The sequence below is a fragment of the Hyperoodon ampullatus genome, assembly GCF_949752795.1.
Source record: "Hyperoodon ampullatus genome assembly, chromosome: 11".
NCBI lineage: Eukaryota > Metazoa > Chordata > Mammalia > Artiodactyla > Ziphiidae > Hyperoodon > Hyperoodon ampullatus.
Window position 1 is genome coordinate 88,265,465 of NC_136924.1, and position 16,940 is coordinate 88,282,404.

The 16,940-nt window shown below is 37.6% G+C and overlaps 1 protein-coding gene across 6 annotated transcripts in view; it reads right to left on the reverse strand.

Annotated features, from left to right (window-relative positions):
- PIK3C2G (phosphatidylinositol-4-phosphate 3-kinase catalytic subunit type 2 gamma) overlaps positions 1 to 16,940 on the reverse strand; it is a gene marked incomplete at both ends in the record, with an annotated part of 352,092 nt that overhangs the window by 133,808 nt on the left and 201,344 nt on the right. The window lies entirely within an intron of this gene.

Consider the following 16,940-nt stretch of genomic DNA (forward strand, 5'->3'; position numbering starts at 1 on the left):
TTCTCCAAGGTCAGGAAACATAACTGACTTGCCTAATACTTAGAAATAAACAGAGAATTAGGCAAAATGAGGAGACAAAGAAATATGTTCCAAAGAAGGAACAAAACCCCAGAAGAACTTAGGAAGTGGAGATAAGCAATCTATCCCATAAAGAGTTCAAGGTAATGATTGTACAAATGCTCAACAAATTGGGGAGCATTATTTACAATAGCCAAGATATGGAAGCAACCTAAGTGTCTATCGATAGATGAATGGATAAAGAAGACATGGTGTATATATAATGGAATATTATTCAACCATAAAAAATAATGAAATCTTTCCATTTGCAACAACATGGATGGACCTAGAGGATATTACACTAAATGAAATGAGTCAGACAGAGAGAGACATACATACCACATGGTTTCACTCACATGTAGCATTTAAAAAACAAAACAAACAAACATAGCAAAACAGAAACAGACTCAGAATCAGAGAACAAAGTGGTGGTTGCCAGAGGGGAGGGAGGTGGGGGGATTAGTGAAATAAGTAAGGGAAATCAAGAGTTACAAACTTCCTGTTATAAAATAAATAACTCACAGGGATGTAATGTATAGCATAGAGAATACAGTCAATAATATTGTAATAATTCTGCATGGTGACAGATGGTAACTAGACATCATGGTGACCATTCTGTAATGTATAAAATATTGAATCACTGTGTTCTACAGATGAAACTAATTATGATGCTGTTAAGTCAGTTATAGTTCAAAAAAAAAAAAAAGAAAAGCTAAGATATGTAATGACAAGTTCTTTCAGAAGGTAATCTGAAAAAAAACAGATGTTACCAACTCACTGTGATATGCTTAGTAAGGGAAAAAAGAGGTAACTATATTTCATTTCTGGAAAAGCAGAAAAACAAAGGACCAGAAAGAAGGACCAGAAGATCCTGTTTCCCCTATATTTGTCAGTTTTTTCTCATGTTATTTGAAACACGAAGAGACCTGAGATGAAGTGTTAGTGCTTCTAATAGAGAGAGCAGAGAGAGAGGGCCGCTCACCCGCTCTGTGATGCGGTCTCCCTCACTGAATAAGAGGAAGGATGAGACGGAGTTTCAATACTGATTTGGCCAAAGGTCATCTAGAACAGCAGTCCCCAACCTTTTTGGCACCAGGGACCAGTTTCATGGAAGAGAATTTTTCCACGGACCGGGGAGGGTTGTGGTGGTGGTAGGGGATGGTTTTGGGATGATTCAAGTGCATTACATTTACTGTGCACTTTATTTCTATTATTATTACATTGTAATATATAATGAAATAATTATACAACTCACCATAATGCAGAATCAGTGGGAGCCCTGAGCTTGTTTTCACTTGCCACTCACTGATAGGGTTTTGATATGAGCCTGCAAGCAATTGATTGATTATGGTCTCTGTGCAGGCAAACCTGTCTGCTAATGATAATCTGTATTTGCAGCCGCTCCCCAGCGCTAGCATCACTGCCTCAGCTCCACCTCAGATCATCAGGCATTAATTCTCATAAGAAGCACGCAACCTAGATCCCTCGCATGCACAATTCACAGTAGGGTTTGCCCTCCTATGAGAATCTAATGCCGCCTCTGATCTGACAGGAGGCAGAGCTCAGGCGGTAATGCGAGCGAAATACAGATGAAGCTTTGCTCGCTCCCCCGCCGCTCACCTCCTGCTGTGCAGTCCAGTTCCTAACAGGCCATGGACTGGTACCGGTCTGTGGCCTGCGGGGTGGGGACCCCTGATCTAGAAGCATTTGAAATGCGAATACAGTTTTGAGTAAAACTTTGTTTAAAACATAAAGATTTTTGAATGAATTGAAGACATTTTAAAATTCGAGCCTAGGGCTTCCCTGGTGGCGCAGTGGTTGAGAGTCCGCCTGCCGATGCGGGGGACACGGGTTCGTGCCCCGGTCTGGGAGGATTCCCACATGCCGCGGAGCGGCTGGGCCCGTGAGTCATGGCCGCTGAGCCTGCGCGTCCAGAGCCTGTGCTCTGCAACAGGAGAGGCCACAACAGTGACAGGCCCACGTACCGCAAAAAAAAATAATAATAATAAAAATAAAATAAAATTCAGCCTAGCAACCTAGATATAACTAAGTTCAGTTCAAGCAGTAACTGAGAAAAGTCAAGGATTATTGAGGAAGCCTCTTAATTTTTTTGGTTAATTTTATGTATATATGTATATATATCTATATCTATATCTATCTATCTATCTATCTATCTATCTATCTATCTATCTATCTATATATATATTTGTTTGTTTTTTGGCCATGCCGTCGGGCTTGCTGGATCTCAGTTCCCTCACCAGGGATTGAACCTGGGCCTCGGCAGTGAAAGCCTGGAGTCCTAACTTAGGCCACCAGGGAACTGCCAGGATAATTGTGTTCTTTATTGTTGCTATGTTTAGCTATTTTAATAAAAACATAGTAGTGAAACTGCACCTCAGATTGGGTCTTGAACCCACTTGCTGGGACTCGAACCCAGCCTAAACCCAGATTGGGACTTGAACCCCCGAGGCTGGAACTTGAACCCGGCCAAAACCCTGATTGGGACTTGAACCCGTGTGACCGGGACTCGAACCTGGCCAAAACCCAGGGTCTCCCAACTGAGATCACACACCTGGTTTCAGGACTTAAGGAAGCTCAGGTTCTTGATGTCTCATCGCAGAAAGAATTCAGTGAGAGACAAGTGATAGGTAAGAAGTGGATTTATTTAGAGAGAAACACACTCCACAGACAGAGTGTGGGCCATCTCAGAAGGTGAGAAAGGCACCAGGGTATGGGGTTGTCAGTTTTTATAGGGGTGGGTAATTTCATAGGCTAATGAGTGGGAGGAGTATTCCAGCTATTTCGGGAATGGGCGGGGATTTCCAGGAATTGGGCCACCGCCCACTTTTTGATCCTTATGGTCAATCTTGGAACTGTCATGGCACCTGTGGGTGTGTCATTTAGCTTGCTGATGTGTTACAATGAGGGTATACTGAGGTTCAAGTTCTAGTAGAAATCTACTTCTCTGCCATCTTGGACCCATTTGGTTTTAATCAGTTTATGTCATGTCCTTGGGCTATGTCATTCTTTCAAAGGTTGTGCCCGGCCCCCTTCCCTCCTGTTTCAGTAGAGCTGGAAATCTCACTAACTGAACTTAGTTAACCAGACCTTTCAGAAGTGTGTATATTCAAATCAGAAAGCCACAACTCAGGTATTTTGTAGCTGATCTGGGGCAGTGGAATCTAATTGTAGGCAAAGTATTTTAATGAAGATAAGTAAGCTACCTCTGTCTGGCTGTGGTTTTTAAATTTTATTGTGTGATCCATGCTACCACTAAATGTCTGGAGGAGAAGCTGATGTAATAATTTCCCCACTTAGCTTTGTATTCATTCATTCATTTAATCATTCATTCATTCATTCAAGAAAATTTATTGAGCACCTAGACACTGAGGAATTTCTTAAGAATCAAGTCCAAATTTAAAAATTTTGCTCAAAATTCTTTTATATTTGGCCTACATTGACTTATCTAGCCTGTATGCTATGAATTTACAGCCCTTTACTTTGGGCAAGCTGGGAGCACAGATGTTGAAAACATGAGATACAGCATGGGTTCTAATCCTGGGCCTGCTGTATCTCAGTTTCCTCATCTCTGAAATGGACAAGCAATACCTAGCTCTTCGAATTGCTGTGAGGATTAACTAAGAACATATACACAAAGGCCTGACACAGAGAGGACTACACACTTGTGAATGGCTATATGAGGTTCTATGAAGAGGGCACAGACTGCAGGCCTGCCAGCCAGGCTTCAAATCATGTTCTACCACTTAGTCGTTCTGCAACCCTCAGCAAGTTCCTTATCCTCTGTGTGCCTCAATCTCTTCCTCTGTAAAATGGGGATAAGAGCACTTGACTACTGGGATTGCTGAGAGCATTAAATGAGTTAAAGCATGTAAAAGTACTTAGAACATAGCCTGGCACATAGTAAACACTCAATAAATTTTAAATACTCTAATTAGTCCCCAAACTAATAAAAATGTTCTAGAGCTGAACCTAGTCGAAGCTAAATCTCCCTTTCTCTTCAAAAATGCCATCTGTAGAATCCCATCTTTCCTTCAAAGTTTAATTTACTCCCAGCTCTTCCATGTAACCTCTTTGGTTGCATAAGCCCTTAAGTGTACCTTTGAATTTGGTAGCATTTTTTACATATCACTCACCCACAGAGTCATCACTACTGCTAACATTTTTGTGAGTTTTAGCAATATCCTAGACTTCCATAATCAGAATAAAATCTTAATTTTGTATATAAAAGTTTTCCAATTCTTTTTTCTTACTCTCTATACTGTTGTATATTTGCTATATTGAATGAAACTTTTGAAATAATTTTGAAAGAACACTAAATTTTACAACTTCCTGAAATTTTCTTTTCTAACATGATAGATATGCTTTTCTTTTCAATAGAGAAAAGTATGTTTGACCAAAGTGATTTCTCTCGGAAAGTTTTTGTAGTTATGCTTAAGTTCATGTGATAACACATTTCCTTCTTCCATGGTAACCACCATTATAAATCAGATGAAGAAACATTATAGCAGAGAGTCAAATACACAAAGGAAACATATCCGTTAGAGAAAATATAAACTAATAATAATACTGAAGAACCCAAGTTTAGCTGTGTTTAAATTATTACCACAGTTTAAAATGCTGCATGTTTTCTATATGATTTGTATGGCTCACTTCTGAGTAATTTTAAAAAATAACTCAGAATTAGACTAAAATTTTTCTAGAAATGGAAAGAAGCCTCACGTGTGAAACAGAATCCTATCCCATCCCTAGAGGCTGTAAAAGCTGTAGCTGGTACGTGATTTATCAATCTACTCAAATGTGAACCTAATCCTAGGTTGCAGAATTAGTGTACTGGAGCCTGTTTCTGAAGTTTAAGCAGGACTTATAAACCTGAGATATAAATTGGCTGTGGCAAGAGGGAAGATTGGAAATGATTTGATCTCTTAGAATATATACTGTGTTGTATTCTGAATAAAATGTTGAAAATCTCTCATATATAGCTGTGCAAATAAACCAGAAATTTCTTGTTGTGACTATCTTTTTTTTTCTTTTCCAGATATGTAGCTTTACTATTACCTGCCTAAGTCCTAATTATTCATGCTTCTGTACCTTTTACCTGTATAGTTTCCCACTTCTGGACATCTTTTCTATTTCTCTCTCTCTCACCTGATGTCATAATACTAAGGGATCAGGATCAAAAATTTTTTATTTTAAGAAGCCTTCTTTTTTTTTTAATCCCAAAGGCTATGCATTTATTCCTTTCTAAATGGTATATAATTTCATTTTAGGACAATTAAATATGTGTTTGCATTAATGAATATATTAAATGACAAAATTATTGAAATGGAGAACAAATTAGTAATTGCCAGGGGTTAAGGATAGAGGGGGATCAGGGAGTGAGAGGGAAGTGGGGTAACATGAAGCATCCTGGGGATGATGAAGCTGTTCTGTATCTGGATGGTATCAATATTAATAAGCTGGTCATGATATTGTACTGTAATTTTATGTTACCATTGGGGGGAACTGGTAAAGGGCACATAAGATCTCTTTGTATTACATCTTAAAACTGTATGTGAATCTACAATTATCTCAAAATAAAATGTTTAATTAAAATTTGTATAAGATATCTGGATATAAATATTGATAGAAGCCTTGGATGTAACTGATACCAGTTTGCTGGAGACAGTACAGTGAGAAGAGAAAAGGACTAAGATAAATCTTCAGGAATCTGACAGCTAGTGGCTTGGTAGAAGGGAATCATCCTGCATTGAACACTGAGTAGGGGAGAAAAACTAGAGGGTGATGACGCATCATAGAAGGCAAGCAAAGAGGGTATTTTGAAGAAGAAATAGTCAACACTGTTGAAATCTGCTGCTAAATTAGGTAAAATGAGGAATAAATATTGTTGGGTTTAGCATTATGGTCATCATTGATTTTATCAAGTAATGAAGAATAAAGCCAGATTGAAGTGGTTATGGAATAGGAGGTAAGAAAAGGAGACCAGGAGTTTAGAACCTCCTTCAGGAAGTTTGGGAAGGTGAGCAAAATGGCATAGAAACTAATTTTTGGGGGCAAGGCTAAACTGTGGAGTGATAAGCATATTTCACAGGATTATTTAAAAGAGAGAGGAGGGAATTCCCTGGTGGTCTAGTGGTTAGGACTTGGAGCTTTCACTGCTGTGGCCCAGGTTCAATCCCTGGTCGGAGAACTAAGATCCCACAAGCCACACAGTGTGGCTAGTAAATAAATAAATAAATGGGAGAGGAACGCAAGGAAAAATGAATTATTGATAGCATAATGTATGTAAGAAGATGGGAGGGAAATGGTTCCAAAGCACAGATGGAGGTATTGGCTTTAGAAATGAAAGACCAATCTTCTGTTATCACAAGAAAGAAGTTTATATGCAGATGTAAGTTTGTGAGTTTTGTATTGAGTACAAAAGCAGGCTCTGTTCTGTTTCTTTTTATTTTTCCCCAAAAAAGTAGGAGGTGTGGTTGTCTGGCTAAAATAAGTAGTAGTAAATAATGGGTTGGAGAGGTCTGAGGTTTACCTTGTGAGGATAAGTATTGTGGGATTGCTGGGCTATGAGGATGGCCCATTTGAAACTGAGGACAACATCTGCCCTGTTGCATCAATGCTTTCTTGCAGTGCTAGGCTGCTCAGCGCCACTAGCCCTCACAGTAGAGACTGCCCTATTCTGAAATACATTATTAAGGTAATGGACCAAGCATGCTAACTGTAATGGATGCGCTCTGAAATAGCAGAGGTGCTGTATCGTTAAAATGAGCATTTTTTCATTTACTGAACTATTCCTTAAACAAATATGTACATACTTGAAAAATGAATGATGTTTGATTTTAAAGTATCGAGCACATAAGCTATTTGAGGACATAATTATTCACAGAAGCAACTTCTTTATATGTGAATTATGCAGTCTAAATAGTACCGCTGGGCTTCATCCCAACAGTTCAGGGTGGTCTTTGGCCATACTGAGTTCAACCAAATAGTCCCTGGTGAGCTGAAAACTGGAGTCACATCCCATGAGCATTTAACTTCTATTAGATTAATGATTCGTATTAGATGTATTTTTTTAATGTAAGAAAAAAATTAAAAGAGAGTGAGCAATTGTGTCTGATTCTTCAGTCATAAAAGAGCATATTGCCCATAGATGGGAGAGTGGCCCTGCTATTGTAACACCTGGTTTTAATGTTTGAATGCCTCCCATCATGCAACCATCTTGCAACACATTTGATTATAGTTGTTAAAGACATGAATTTAATATATATCATGGCCATAAATGCAGAACACTATGTCATCTGGCACTAACTAAAGAAACAGCCATCTTTCCCAATGCTGAAGAGGAAACAGTGTGTTGGAATTACTGAGAAATGGAATTACCAGATTCCTACATGGCACCTTCCCAAGGTGGACTATAACAATGAAGACTTCTGTCTTAGTTTGTGATTCGTAAATTAGAGAAAATAACAGTAGCTACCTCAAAGAGTTCCTGTGAGGATTAATTAAGCTAATGCATATCAAGTATTGATAAGGCTTTAAAGGGTAATTTTGACTTTTCCTTTTAGAATCTGATCCCATATACTGGATGACACAGCACCACAGTAAGGGGCACTGCTTCCTGCCACTTCCGGTGATATTTCACCACAATCTGAGAAAAGCTAGGTGTTTCAGTATTGGTGATGTAGGCAGGGGATATGGAGAGAGGACTGGAAAGACAGAGATCTCAAGCAAGGATTCATGATGATAGAATCTGTCTTCTGTGCTCTGTGAACATACTTATTTCTTCCTTTTATAGGATAGTTCATCTAATATTTACTCGAGCAATGGATAAAGCCTGTAAATGGACACATAAAAATGGACATTGAAAGTCTCGAGGGCTGAATATGTATTTGTACCTTGAACTGAAATGTGGGACTCAGTAGTGAGGTGCATTTTATGTTTATTATTGAAATTATTATTAATTTCATGAATTAAAAATGTTTTGTCCCCAGGAAATATCATAGTAACATTAAAATATATCGTTTTAAAGATTTCTAAAAGCTGCAGACTCCCATCATAGTGAATGGTGATATTAGCATACAAATAAATGACTACAGAGTACATTGGGCAATGTTTAAGCCTACACTTTTCCTGATATCACAAATGACCTACATTTCAGAGAGCACATTTTGCTGTCCAACGGAAAGAACACAAGTCTCTTGTCTCATATCCGTGAGTTAAATGAGAAGGCAGTTTTGGAATCTCCATTGGATAGGATAGAACCTTGTATAATTAGACAACACAAGAAACCTCATATGTGCAATATAATAAGAACATAAGGGTGCATGTACTATTACAAAAAGAACATTTAACACCCTGTGAGAGCTCCAAGCTCTCAGCAATTATTAACTAAGGAGAACCCTCACCAATAATCTCTTAAGTGTAAAACATGTTTTTTCTCTGGTCTAGCCTATTTTATAAATACACTGTGGGTCCTAAGTTAGACTCTGGGAGGTCCCTGATCTTTAACTGCTTAATAACTTTAGATACTGACTCTGCAGTTCCTCCCAGGCTCAGGTACACTGTCTCTCTTATTTGAAGAGGGTAGTTAAAACAACTACCTCTTCACAAGGCTTACTTTCCTAAGTCTGATATTTTGGGTGTGAGTTTATAGTAGATCAGGATTTTATGAGAATGGCAACAGAATGGTCAGCTCCTCCAAATTCCCATGTTTCCTCCCCTTGAGCTTGAGTTCAAGGGAGAGTGCACAGTTATGCTTTGCATGGAATTCCAGTGTATGCTTGGAACAGAAATTAGTCTGGATATAGGGAAAAGATTATTAATGCTATAATGCTTGGGTGACAATGAATGGTAGTAGCGCATTTTAAATTTGATAAGGCTTTAAAATCAGGTTGAAGGTGTAAATCAAGAATAGCTCAAGTTACCTCTGAAAACATTTAAATCGCTCTTAAAGTTACTATATGCATGATCAATATTTATGTATAAAGCTTGAAATGGACCTTTTATCTCTTACTAAGTTTAACATCAGGAGTGTCTCCCCCAGCACAGGAGCAGGTACTGTTTCTTCATTTGGGTACCAGAAGAAGTTCTAATACTAGGCTCGTGTTTAGGAGATATCTGTAGTCTTTCTTCAAAAACTAGACTCAGACTCAGGGCTATGAGATGCTTATATTGACAGGCACATTGTACCTTAGACCAGCTAAGGAGTCAGCAGTCATGTCTGCCATCTTAAGCATGCTTTGTTCTCACTGGGTGCAGGAAAGCAGAATCCTTACACTATTTAAATTGTTTTCTCTCTCCCCTTCCCTCTTTCCCCCTCTTTGTTCCCTCTGTGTCACAAACTTTTCTTCCTTTCTCAAGCACCCTTCACTCTTTTCATCTGAAAATCTGCAAGTCTCTTTTTGAAGAAAACTCATGGTTGGGTAGTTGGGTTTTTTAATTAGAGAAACTGTTTTTTTTTACTTATAATGGGAGGGAGGTAAATATAAAGGAAGTTACTCAAAAGAAAGCAGGTGATAAAGCATAATGGAACGATATATTGAAGTCGAAGAGGGAAAAACAACAGCGAGAAGATGGGAATGACAAAATAAACTTCATTTCTTGAAATAGTGAGAGTGCTTTGGAAAATCCAGAGCCCTATTCAAATGCTAGGTGTAGTCTGCCTGAGATTGACTTTGTGACTGGAGAAGGCCTTTGTGAAAATTACAGTGTACCAAATTTTTTTTCAGTTATTTCGCTGTGGTAAAATACATATAACATAAAACGTACCATCTTAAACCATTGTTAGGTGTACAGTTCGGTGGTATTAAATATATTCATAATGTTGTGCAACCATCACCACCATTCACCTCCACAATTCTTTTCATCTCTTAACACTGAAATTCTATACCCATTAAACAATAACTCCCCATTCCTCCCTCTCCAAGGCTCCTGGTCACCACCACCTTAGTTTCTGTATCTCTGTAGCTATGATTTGGACATCATGTAAGTGGAATCATACAGTCATTTGTCTTTTTGAGGCTGGCTTATTTTGTGTAATGTCCTCAGGATTCAACCATGCTGTGGTATGTGTCAGAATTATTCCTTTTTAAGAATGAATAACAGTTTATGGTATGTATACTCCATATTCTGCTTATCCATTCATCTATTGATAAACATCTGGATTGCTTCCACATTTTAGTTATTGTGAATAATGCTGTTATAAACATGGTTGTACAAATATCTCTTTGATACTCTGCTTTCAATTCTTTTGGGTATATTCCCAGAAGCAGAATTGCTGGATCATATGGTAATTCCATTTTTAATTTTTTGAGTAACAGCCATACTGTTTTCCACAGTAGCTGTACTATTTTATATTCCCACTGACATTGCACAGAGGTTCCAATTTCTCCACATCCTTGTCAAAACTTATTTTCTGGTTTTTTTTTTTTTCTTTTTTTGCGGTACACGGGCCTCTCACTGTTGTGGCCTCTCCTGTTGCGGAGCACAGGCTCCAGACGCGCAGGCTCAGCGGCCATGGCTCACGGGTCTAGCCGCTCCACGCGGCATGTGGGATCTTCCCGGACCAGCGCACGAACCCGCGTCCCCTGCATCGGCAGGCGGACTCTCAACCACTGCGCCACCAAGGAAGTCCTATTTTCTGTTTTTTGATACTAGCCATCCTAAATGGTTATGAGGTAGCATGTATCAAATTTTGAGTCTCATCCCCCGACTCCCACATGTAAAGTGATCATCAGGTTAAAAAATCCCTTGCTAAATTTCCAGTTAGAATAACAGAATATGGCAAATTCTTAATAATTTTATCTTCAGAAAAACTGCTGCTTCTCAGGTCAAGAAAGTAAATTGTATGGCATTTTTGTAGTGATCCTTCAATTAACCAAAATTGAGCCTCTGCTAAATGTCAGGCACTAGCTAGGCGCTTATGATACAACGATGTTCTTATGGCACTCACAGTTGGAAAGGTATTAGATAGTGTGTTTTTCTTCTAGAAAGTTCAGATGAAATTGAAACCTGCTTTGAGTTAGAGGAACCAGAGTGTTTCTTAATAAACAATCTTGTGAAAACAGACCAGTGAAACATCTAATTTCAAAGAACACTAAAGTAGTAATTAAAGCATGTGGGAGATCATTAATACCTATATGGCATTTGGATCACTATGAATACTGTACTAAACCAGAATGACTGGAGTAAGACAAAAGTTAATCTTTTAATCTGCTAAGGGAGTTTCTTCCCAAAGATGGTTAAATTGAGAATATTTAGAATATAAATAATATAATACTCAAATTAGAGCTTAAACATTAAACATTTTTAAATTAGTGGTAATTAAATATGGAAGACAGTGTCAAAATGATTATAGATACAGATAATTTTTATGACTAATATTGAAATGAAAATTCTGAGATCAATTATATTAGGTTATTGTTGATCTGTTGGGATAAAACTTGAAAATCGGGTATAAATCATGTTGTTAAAAAGATAGATATATAATATTTTGATCACCCAGGTGTATATATTTTAATAGGAAAAGGACAGAGTTTGACAGAGTTCTGGAATGATTTTTCATCTGTTTTAAATGGATTTATGTCCTAGAGTGTGGTGGTAAATATTTAATAACCAGCTCACTCACTTTTTTTAGGAAAAAAAAAAAAGCTCTGATTTGTGACATTTGTCAATTTCCATAGTGTATATTCTCCCATCATGGCTGATTTCAGGCCACCAGTGGAATGTCATTGAATGTGGAGTTGAGAAAGAATACACATCATAGGCTCTCCCAAGCCAGTGTGAGCTAGCTCCAGCACACCTCTGCTCATGTCTAAAATTACATCAGAAGTCAAAAGTGACTTGGTGAAAAACATTACAATCCAAATAAACCTAATAGTGCAATCTAATCTATCAGTCAACAAACTTCAAAGTCAGAGAAGTTCAATTTATAAATTTAGAAAGTACCAAAAAAGTACTTTAAAAAGTACCAAAAAAGTACTTTAAAAAGTACCAAAATGAGATATTTAGATAACTTTGAACAAAAAGAAACAATAATTACCTAAAGATGCAATCTCATTTCTTGTCACTTCATTTGGAATACTTACATTATAATTAATTCCAACAAACATTTATAGAGCCTTTACTCAGTGCTAGGAACTCTTCCAAGCATTTTACGTATATCAATTAATTTAATCTTCAAAACAAATCTGTTTTTTTTATAAAAGATTAAACTGAAGCATACAGAGCCATTTGTTTAAGGTCACATCATTAGTAAATGATAGTAAGGGATTAAAAAAAAAAGCATAGTCTATCTCCAGGGTACCTGCCTTTAACTACTGCTCATACAGCCTCTAAAATTATCTAGAAGTAAGGTTGCAAGAAAGACTTCATGCAAGTCTGGCGTTACAAAGTGAAAGACCATACAGACTGGAAATATAGTCTGAAAAAATAAAAGTATGAAACAATGAGTTAGGAGAACAATAAACATCACCAATAAAGGCCTTCCTTAATTTCTCGTCCTCTGTAAAAGAAAGTCACCATCAAGAAATTACTGAGTGGAAATTTAGAGTTTATTACAATAATATCTTTTTTTTTTTTTTTTTTTTTTTTTTTTTTTTTTGTGGTACGCGGGCCTCTCACTGTTGTGGCCTCTCCCGTTGCGGAGCACAGGCTCCGGATGCACAGGCTCAGCAGCCATGGCTCACGGGCCCAGCCGCTCCGCGGCATATGGGATCCTCCCAGACCGGGGCACGAACCCGTATCCCCTGCATCGGCAGGCGGACTCTCAACCACTGCGCCACCAGGGAGGCCCTACAATAATATCTTTTATGCAATGAAAAAATTACTATATGGAAATCATTGTTACAGGGGAACTTTGAGTGAAAAATTGCGGATGTATAATTTGTTAACCAAGACTTTAATTTGAATCTCTGTAAGAGAAAATAAAGAAATGAAGATAATAATTAGGCAATACTTCAAAAGAGAAACCAACTGGTTTCAGAAAGTTGGTGAAATTTCTTATTGTTTTCATTGTAGGGATTAGCCATTTTTTTCCCCAGAATCATTAAGTAATGCTGCAGCTGAATTGTCCTGTGATTTAATCTGCTGGTGTAAATCCTTTTCATCTAATCTCATAATTAAAACCGATAAGGAAGAACTTCTTGTTTATATACAAGATGTGAAATCCTTCAAATTCATAACTGAGATGTAATTTTTTTTCTTTCTTCAAAGTTAGAAAGTTAGAGCTTCAGATTTGGTCTAAGCATGAAGATGGGCTTTCCAGATTTCTGGAAAACTGAATTAAGAGCAGTGGTTCAGGGAAACCTGAGCAAAGACTCCTAATGAGAGTGTTGCTGGGAAGACTCCACATAATTCAAAAATCAGGACAGCCCAATGTTTATAAACATGTCTTAAACAGGACCACATGGATGATTAGTGTAAGATGTTCTGGAATGATGATGTAAGCATGACTACAAAAGGGCAATGGCCCAGCAAGAAATCCTTTTATTTCTCAAGATCTTCCTTGTAAGGAGAATATCACTTCCTTGCTGCTTCCTCTTAAGGAAACCAAGGGAAAATCACTCCCCAGATACACTGCATTTGCTTTTGCTTTGTTGGCCTGCTTATTTCCATTCTTAAGTTCTGTATAAATGGCTAAGGGTTAAATCTTAGAGAGGGATTTTATGTTATGTATGTGATTTCTTTTTGTCAATCCCAAACTTATCCACAACTGGAAACTGTATTTATGTGAGGTTGAGCAATTGTATTATGAAGTAAAATCAGTTAATGTATGTTAGTGACACTTTGTAAACCATAAAAAGTCACACAAATACTTTCCTTCCCCATGTTTTTAAGGAGTAGACAATAGGAGAAACACATGTGTCTGGGATACATATGCTCTTTACTCCCTGTGGGTGCTGCATTTTATGTTAAGGAGTATGATCCTGGCTTATTGCTGTTTATTACTGGGGCATTTATATGGCCTTGCTAGGTTACGGGAGATTAGGATAGTCATAGGGCATGATTTACAAACCTGGCTTTGTATATTAAGGAGTGTTTATTAATATATCTAGTTTATTAATATATCTAGTATATATCTAGTATGTGTACAGAAGAAGCTAGGTGGAGCTGGCTTTTCTCTAGAGATCAGTTTTATACGTAATAAGTGTAGTACAAATAAGAATGTTCATTTATCCTAGGGGGATTCAGAGGCCTGATTTATGAGACCTTTGTCCACCTAGCAACCAAGAAGAACAACCAGTGGACCTAGGATGGAAGACATCAGTTGCCTAATGAAACAACAATCAAATGAACTCCAGAAACAACTGAAAGAGACTTTGAAGAAAATTATTAGATGCTGCCTATAATTCAAAATATATAGTGAGTAATAGGGAGTAGACATAGTTCAGTTTAACCATTAAAGAAACTCAGGGAAGAAGTATCAGTATCAAGAAAGAAATCCAAGGAGACATTGCCAATGAGTCTTACATAACCATTGGTGGAGAGAGAATCCTGCAAACAATAATCCAAATGGGTCATAACGCTGCAGTTGGCCTCCTTAGCTGGTGCTCAATAATCAATAATCTCAAGGGAAGACAGGGTCAACTTCACTTTCTTTCATCCAATAAATAATTATTGAAAGGTTGAAGGCTGACCTGTGAATAGTTTATTGGCTGACTAATTCAGCAAACAATATTAAGAACCTACTATAAGTGAGGCTCTGTGCTGGGCACATTTTCATGACCTCCATAACGGTTGCATAAAAAAGATTTAAACTGCTGCACTTCAGAAGTAGCAGTAGCTGCTGTAACATCAACAAACAATTGGGCTCCATCTTTTCTACAGACCTTGGTGCATATCTCTATTATAGCACTTACTATATTGTTTAGTAACTTGTTCTTTACTTTGTATGTTTCCCCAACTGAAACTTTTCCTGTAGAGCTGGAATATCTTTATGCATCTTTTAACCACCCCCATGGTCAACACAGATGCTTGTCGAATAAATGAATAAGGGGGTTAACCCAAATTCTCAGTGGACAATACAGCAAAATAAATAAAAATGTTACAGTTTAATCTAATCTTTAAGTTTCTAGGAAAGAGTGGATTTAGGGAAAGTGTTAAATGAGTAAATTATGCAATATGATCGTATATGTTAATTAACATTTGTCCTTTATACCAGGTATCCCTCCTCTGTGATGTTCTAATTGTCTATACATCTATCTCTGCCCTCACCACATTCTGGAGTAATTATTTATGTGTCTGTCTTCCCAGTATTTTAAAGAAAGAGTAAGCCCCACTGAGGTGGTAAATGTGTATTATTCATCTTTGTATCCCCAAGGTTTATCACAGTCCTTGGCACACAGACCATCCTCAACAGATGTGTAAGGAATGAATGAATATGTGGTGACTCTTCCTGAGCTTATTCATGATAGAAGGCAATGTACTGAAAATAATAAAAAGTGAGGCAATTCCATTTGTATGCCTCCACAAAATAGAAGCTATCAGTTTATAAGAATTACACCTTATTATGTAGTTTATATTGGCATTTTCATACCAGATTATGACCATCTGGTGAAAATTCATCTTGTTATACTGTAGGAGACTTTTATTTATTTCCTCTTTTGAAAAGCTATTTTTAGCTAAAAGTGACTGATTAGTCTTTGGAATGGTCTGATACCATTTCTACTTTAACATGAAGTATCTTTGGAGCAAGGGACTTTTAATCTTAGATTTCTGGTTCCCTTGCCCCCAGCTCAAATAAAATAAAACAAAAACCTATTCAACCACCAGTCTTTTCCTTTTCAGTAAATGATATAATTGTTTGCTAAGAACAAAAATCCAGGAGTCATCCTTGAATATTTTCCTTTCTTCTTCTACTTACCGGGCCCATTTTCCCAGCCCATTAATGACTGCCAACGCCAATCAATTAGCAGGTCCTGTGGTTCAGATTCCAAAATATATTCTGAATCTGTCAGCTTTTGCCACTTCTTTACCATCAAGGTCTTGTCTTAACTATTGCAATAGCCTTATAACTGGTCTCATTACTTGACAGGACAGCAGCTAAAAGCTTTGAAATCCACTGAAATCCACCAATGGTTTGCCTCTGAACGTAAAGTAAAAGCCAACCTCTGCACCATGTCCTCAGTGCCCTACTTGATCTAGCCTCCACCAAACCCTTTATCTTTCCCTCCTACTACCTGTCCCTCTTTATTCCACCTCCAGGCCCCAGGCCTTCTTGCTGTCACTGGAACATGCCTGCTTAGTCCATACTCATGGCTGTTATTTTTGCTGTTCTTTCTTCCTGGAATACTCTTCTCATGGATCTCCACAAGGTGATTACTCACTATAAAACTATCTCTCATTTCTTTAAGGAGGCCTCTTTAAAATAGCATCCCTGCCCCTGTTAATTTCTATCCCATTTCTCTGCTTTAGTTTCTTAGTAAGAAATGAAACTCCTCATTTCCTCGTGTTGTATTTTTTAATGTCTGTCATCCCTACTAGAAAGAGGTCAGGGTTTGTATCTGCTTTGTCCACTGTTGTATCCCCAGAGTCTTGAATGGTAGATGCTTACTAAATATTTTTGGAATAATTCAAGCCTAATTCAGTGCAGGAAGTGTGCTCATTTTACATGTAGACCAGACTGGTGATTGTTATGGGCAATATACCAGATGTACTGAGACCATGAACTCAGGCCTCGTTGTCCATTCAAGGCTTATAGGAAAATGAACATATCATATTCCATACAATTCAGACTGCAGCAGTATTAGTATCCTGTGGGAGAAGGCCAATTTAGTCTACTAACAATTTGAGGAAACCTAATTTGTTCCATTAACAGTCTATCGAAAAAAATCTTTCCTTCAATATTATTAGATACATAATCATGT